The sequence below is a fragment of the Chrysochloris asiatica genome, unplaced genomic scaffold, assembly GCF_000296735.1.
Source record: "Chrysochloris asiatica unplaced genomic scaffold, ChrAsi1.0 scaffold00328, whole genome shotgun sequence".
NCBI lineage: Eukaryota > Metazoa > Chordata > Mammalia > Afrosoricida > Chrysochloridae > Chrysochloris > Chrysochloris asiatica.
In genome coordinates, this window is record NW_006408846.1 from 795632 (window position 1) to 802514 (window position 6883).

The following is a 6883-nucleotide window of genomic DNA, read 5'->3' on the forward strand; positions in this document are numbered from 1 at the left end:
GGAACAGCTGGTAGTTTCGAACTGCTGACTTTAAGATTTGCAGTCCAATTTATAACCACTACGCTACCAGAGCTCCTTAAAAATATATAGAAGAAATGAAGAAGTAAAAGAGCTGAAGAGAAAATTTCAAAGGCCAGCACAAGAAGACAAAGTCAAACATTATAAATAAATGTGCAAAGATCTGAAGTTAGAAAACCAAAAGGGTTGAACATGCTCAGCATTTCTCAAGCTAAGGGAAGTGAAGAAAAAATTCAAGTCTCTATTTGTAATATTGAAAGATGTATGGGCAAAATATGGAATGATGCAGAAAGCATCAAAAAAAAGATGGAAGGAATACAGTCACTGTATCAAAAAGAAATGGTCAATTCTCAAGCATTTTAAGAGGTAGCGTATGATTAAGATCCAATGATACTGAAGGTATCCTGTGTGTATTGAAGGCATTGGCAAAGGACAAGGCCATGGGAATTGATGGAATACGAATGGAAAATTTTCAACAAACTGATGAAGCACTGGAGTCACTTATCTATGCCAAAAAATTTGGAAGACAGATACCTGGCCAATTGACTTTAAGAGATCCATATTTGCGAACATTTCAATGAGGGGTGACCCAATGGAATTCAGAAATAATCAGGCAATATAATTAAGATTGCATGCAAACAAAATTTTGCTAAAGATAAAACAAGAATGACTGCAATCATACATTGAGATAAAACTGCCAAAGGTTAGATAGAGCCAGATTCACATGAGGACATGTAACTAAGATCATTGTAACTAGAACAGGTAACTAGGATCACTGGATCATGGCTGAAAGCAGAGAGTACAGCAAAGATGTTTGCTTGGGCTTTATTGATTACTCAAAGGCTTTTGATTACGTGAATCATGACAAGCTATGGACAACATTGTGAAATATGAGTATTCTGGAACATTTCATTGTACCATGAGGAACCTGTACATAGATGAAAAGGTGGATGTTCGAACAGAACAAGGGAACACTGAATGGTTTAAAATTAGAAAAGGTTTGCACCAGGGTTATATTCTTTCACCATACTTATTCAGTCTGTATGCTGAGCAAATACTTGGAGAAGTTGGATTATATGATGAAGAATATGGCATAAGGATTAGAGGAGGACTCATTAACAACCTGTGATATGCAGATGACACAACAATATGCTTATTGAAAGTGAAGAGGATTCAAATACTTACTGATGAACATTAATTGCTACAGCCTTCAGTATAGGTTGCGCCTCAATATAAAGAAAACAAAAATCTTCACCACTGGACAAGTAAACAACATCTATATAAATGAAGAGATGATTGAAGTTTTCAAAAACTTCATTTTGCTCAGATCAACCATCAACACTCATCAACAACTCAAGACATCTAATGATGTACTGCATTTGGCAAATCTATTGCACAAGACCTCGTTAAAGTGTTGAAGAGCAAAGATGTCAGTTTGAAGAGTAAGGTGCACCTGACTCAAACCTCATATGCATGTGAGAAAGTTGGACAGTGAAAGGAAGACCCTAGAACAATTGATGCACTGAATTATGGCTTTGGAAGAGAATACTGGAAGTGCCATGGGTTATCAGAAGTAGAAAGAAATTTGTGTTGGAAGAAGCATGGCCAGAATGCACCTTTGAAGTCAAATGGCCAGACTTCATCTCTAATGTTTCAAACATATTATCAGGAGGGAGCAGTCCATGGAGAAAGATATCATTTGGTAAAGTGGAGTGTCAGAGAAAAAGAAGAAGACCCCCCAATGAGATGGATTGGCACAGTGGCAGAATCAATGGTCTCAAGTGCAGGAACGATTGTGAGATTGATGCAGGACTGGACAGTGTTTCATTCTATGGTGCATAGGATCACTTATGAGTAAGTATTGACTCCATACCACCTAATACAACAAAGTCTAATTGATGGGCAAGATAGAATTGAAAGGACGTTTCTCAAATTTATCAACAGCATTTACAAAGTATCTATTACAAACACCATACTTTATGGTGGAAGACAATGTTTCCTCCATTGAAAATTATAAATATTGGAAAGACTAGGCAATTTTCCATTCCATGCAATGTTGCATAGTAGGTGCTTACTAATGCAGTAAGAATTATATGTACAAATAATTAATTTTTAAAAAGAATTAAGTAATACTGCCTTTATCCACAGATAACTCAAATACAGGAAATCCTTAAGAATTTATAGTAGAAGCAATAGCTAAGTAATTTGACAAGATCTCAGATTTCAAATCATTATAAAAAAATCTATTGTGTTTCTGTTTTTTAACAACAAACAACTGAAGATATAAATGAAATAGCTTTTATTTACATTAATATTAAGAATGTAAATACTTCATGATATTGTTATCATATGTTCAATATCTATAAATTAAAATCTATAAAATATTGCTGAATAAAAATGAAATGAGTCCTAAATTTAAGATAGAGTTCTGGTGTGGCATTGTAGAACAAACACTAGATCGCTAACCAAAAGTTCAGCGGTTCAAACCTACCAGTCAAACTTCCTTAGAAGTACTTTACAGAGTCATTATGAGTCAGAAACAACTTAAAAGTGCTTAACAGCAACAACAACAAGTTAAAGGTAAGAATTCTTGGTGGCAGTTACCTGAAAGGCTGTTAGAACCTTACCCCACTCCACAGAAGAAAATCCTAGTTATCTGTTCCTATAAATTTTACAGTAAAGAAAACTCTCTGTGATAGTTCTACAGTATCACATTAGGTCACTGTGAGTTAGAAATTGACTCAGCAGCACCAACCCTCCCCCACCCAACAAATTGAGGATGTTCATGAATGAAATATAAATGCTATTAAGGTGTTAATTTTCCCCATATTTACCTATAAATTCAATGCAATTTGAATAAAAGTCTTGGCAGACTTTTTTCTAAAATTGAAAAGCATACTCTAAAATTTACAAGGAAATTAAATGACCTATAACAATTAAAACAAAAAGAATTGTAGGTCCCATACATAATTTAAATGTACTACAAAGTTAGTAAATTTAAAACAAGATAGTGTGGCACTGGCCTAAGGACATAAAATACATCAGTGAAACTGAATTGAATCCAGAAATAAGCCTAAATATGAGGTCAATTAATTTTCAACAAAATGGCAAAGTAATTAATAAAGAAAAAATAGTATTTTTCAACAAAAGGACCTGGAGCTATTGGATATTGGATAAAATGTCAATGCTTACCTCACATTGTATGCAGAACTTTTCTCAAAATAGATATAAAAATGGCAAGAGTAAGAGCTACAACTATAAAATAAAAATGTCAAGAAAAAATTAACATAGAAAAAAAATCGTTGCAACTTTGAATTAGACAAGGATTTTACACATAAACCACAAAATCAATGAACCATGTAAGAAAAAAGTGATGTCTGGTATTATTAAGATTAAACTATCTTGATATACCCAACAGATTGTATGGAAAATAAAAATAATCAAAGCTGCCCTAGGGTTAGAAAGTTTTGTTCAGAATGTGAATCAACTGAAACTTGTACATTGCTGATGAGAAGGGAAAGTCATATTCTTCCCACATGATTTTCCTTTCACAAGGTTATTTTTTAAATTACTCATACAAGATGACTCAATAATGTCACTCCTGGGAGTCTATCCAAGAGAAATAAAAAAATACATATCCATAAAAAGACTTTTTATTAAATATACTGAAAAGTTTCATTCAAAGTAACTCAAAATTGTAAATTAAATTCAATCTTTTGTTTGGTTTTTGGATCAACAAATTGTGGTATAAAGATACAATGGGAATACTACTCAGAGATCAAAGGAACAAATTGCACATACTTATAACTTGTTGTTAGGTGCCATCCATTTGGTTCTGAATCATAGAAACCATCTGCACGGACAACACAAGGAAATGCTACTCAGTGCTACGCTATCCTTACAATTGTTTGTTGTGTTTAGACCCCTTGTTGCAGCCACTGATGTCATGTTGTCAGCCCATCTCATGGGGGTCTTTCTCTATTTGCTTCTACTTTGCTAAGCAGGATGTCCTTTTCTAGGGACTGGCCTCTCATGATACTATATCCAAAGTTTAAGAGATGAAAATCTTGCCATCATTACTTCCAAGGAACATTCTGTCTGTGAGTCTTCCAAGACAGAGTTTGTTATTTTGGCAGTCCATGGTACTTTCATTATTCATCACCAACACCAACACTATATGCTTCCTTCAGATAATTCAATTCTTCTTCAGTCTTCTCAATTCATTATTATATTCCTTTTGCACATATATGAGACCATTGCAAACAACATGGCTTGGGTTAGGTGTACCTTAATCCTTAAAGTGATATCTTTGGTCTTTAACTCTTTAAAGAGATATTTTGCAGCAGATTTGCCCAATGCAATACATCGTTTGATTTCTTGACTGCAGCTTCCATGAGCACTGTTTGTGTATCCATGCAAAGTGAAGTCTTTAATAACTTCAGTCTTTTCTTTTTTTATCATGATGTTATTTATTGGTACTGTTGTTAAGGATTTTCGTTTTCCTTATACTGAGGTGTGATCCATACTATAGGCTGTATTCTTTGATTTTCATCAGTAGATATTTAAAGTCCTCTTCACCTTCTATAAGGAAGATTTTGCCATATTCCTATTGCAGGTTGTTGACAAGTCTTCCTCCAACCCTGATGCCATGTTCTACTTCATATAGTCCAACTTCTCAGTTTATTTCTCAGTATACAGATTGAATGTTTCTATTGCTAAGTGTTGTTGAGTTAGGTATGACTCATAGCAATCCTGTATAATATTTCCCAGACTGTAAATCTTTGAAGGAACAAAAAGTCTCATTTTTCTCCTTCAGAGCTGCTGGTGGATTTGAACCACTGACCTTGTGGTTAGCTGTACAACACTTATCCTACACAGCCACATCACTCACCAATAAGTATGATGAGAGGATACAACTCTGATGCACATCTTTCTTGATTTTAAACTATTCAGTATTCCCTTGCTGTGTTCTTTGAGCCACTATCTTTTGGTCTATGTATAGGTTCCTCAATAGCACAATTAAGTGTTCTGACATTTCCATTCTTCTCAATATTGCCCATAGTTTGTTAGGATCCACAGAGTCAAATGCGTTGCACAGTCAATAAAACACAAGTAAACTTCTTTCTGTTATTCTTTGCTTTGACCCTAGATCTATCTGACATTAGCAATTATACTCCTTGTTCCTTATCTTCTTCTGAATAGGTAGCTTCCTGTTGATGTACTGCTACAACTGTTTCTGAATTGGTGCTGTTAAGTGACATCAAGTTGGTTTCAACTCATAACAACTCTGTATAAGGTTTCCAAAGAGTGGTTGGTGGGTTTATATCACTAATCTTGCAGTTAGCAGTTCAGTGCTTATCCTACAGCATCACACCTATACTCCATTTTTAAATTATCTTCAACAAAATTTTACTTGCACATGATATTAATGATATTTTCAATGATTTCCATGTTCTATTGGATCACCTTTCTTCGAAACAGTCACAAATATGGATCACTCTCAGTCTGTTGGCCTGGTAGATGTCTTCCAAATTTCTTGGCCCTAGATGAGTGAGTACCTCCAGGGCTACATCAGTTTATTGAAACAAAAACTTAGTTCAAGTATTTTCTTCTCTTTCTTTCCATCCCTCCTTTCCCTGATCCCATCTGACCCCAAATGGACTTATTGTCCAAACATGACTGGACAAGAGCTTTTGTTTCTTGACCCTGTATTATGACAGTCCACTAATATTTCCAGAAGGTGCAGTTTTGAATTACAGTCATGATTTTAGCTATTCAGTCATATTAGTAGGTAGAAAAATCATTTGGTTCTATTGCACTTGAATCTTAATTAAAAAAGTGCCCATTGTTTAGTGTTAATTTCCACAGGCTTTAGTACCACCTGTATTTCTAACTCCCAGAAGAAACAAGTTCTGAACAGACAATGTGCTCAGGTTAGAAAGAAAAAAGAATCTCCACCTGACCAGTTTGACTTCAAGATGTATATTGCCTTTGTATTCAAAAGGAAGAAAAAAACAACACTTTTTGAAGTATCTGAAGTTATAACAATCATGACAAATAATTATGAAGAAAATATTCTGAAAGTTGTGCAAGATTCCAGCGATTCCTTGGAAAGTTCCATAGAGACGGATGAGGTACAGCTCCATGCTCTCAATACCAGTCTAGGAGAAAGGATGTAATTGTCTGTAGTCAGGAGATGGATTTCATTCCTTGGCCTCAGAATGACATTGAAAACTTGTCTGTCTCCTATTTTCTAGGGGAAGGAATCTGATGAGCCTTTTAGGCCTGTTCAGCCCAACTTTGAGTTTCATCACAGTGACTAGGAGAAACAGATTCTGCATGTACTGAGCCACAAGGACAAGACTGAAATTGTTGTCAACAATCTTAACCAGTCAGTCTTACTCTTCATTGACAGGTTCCAAAAACAAATCTACAATCTTCAAAATATGCAGCATCTGCCTCTACCTATCATAGGAGCAGCTCACGCGCTGGGCAGTAGGCACCATAGAGGATCACCTCCGTCCTTGTCCTTGCATGCCAGAGTAGAGCATTTACCAGCACAGTGGGGAAGATCTGAGAATGCAGCAGGAATGTTTTTCTTATTTTCTTACCACTTTATTCTTTCAGAATTTAAAGGAAATGGACTCAGGCACAGAACACTATGCATTTTGAAACTTGTTCATTCTGGGTTATTTATTTATTTATTTATTTTTGATAAAGGAAATGAGTGTAAATTGCTACAGTTTGAGAAACTTGACCTATACTTATGGATGTAGTAGCTCAAAAAAACAACTGAAATGGAAGGAGTCTTCACATCAAGTATCAATCCTATCCCATCTGTATACAGGGTAGATAGTGACAGGCA

At 35.2% G+C, this 6883-nt stretch overlaps 1 pseudogene; it reads left to right on the top strand.

The window, feature by feature from the left end:
* LOC102825838 overlaps nt 1–6564 on the top strand; it is a 17817-nt pseudogene extending 11253 nt beyond the window's left edge.
* The last annotated feature ends 319 nt before the right edge of the window (nt 6565–6883 follow it).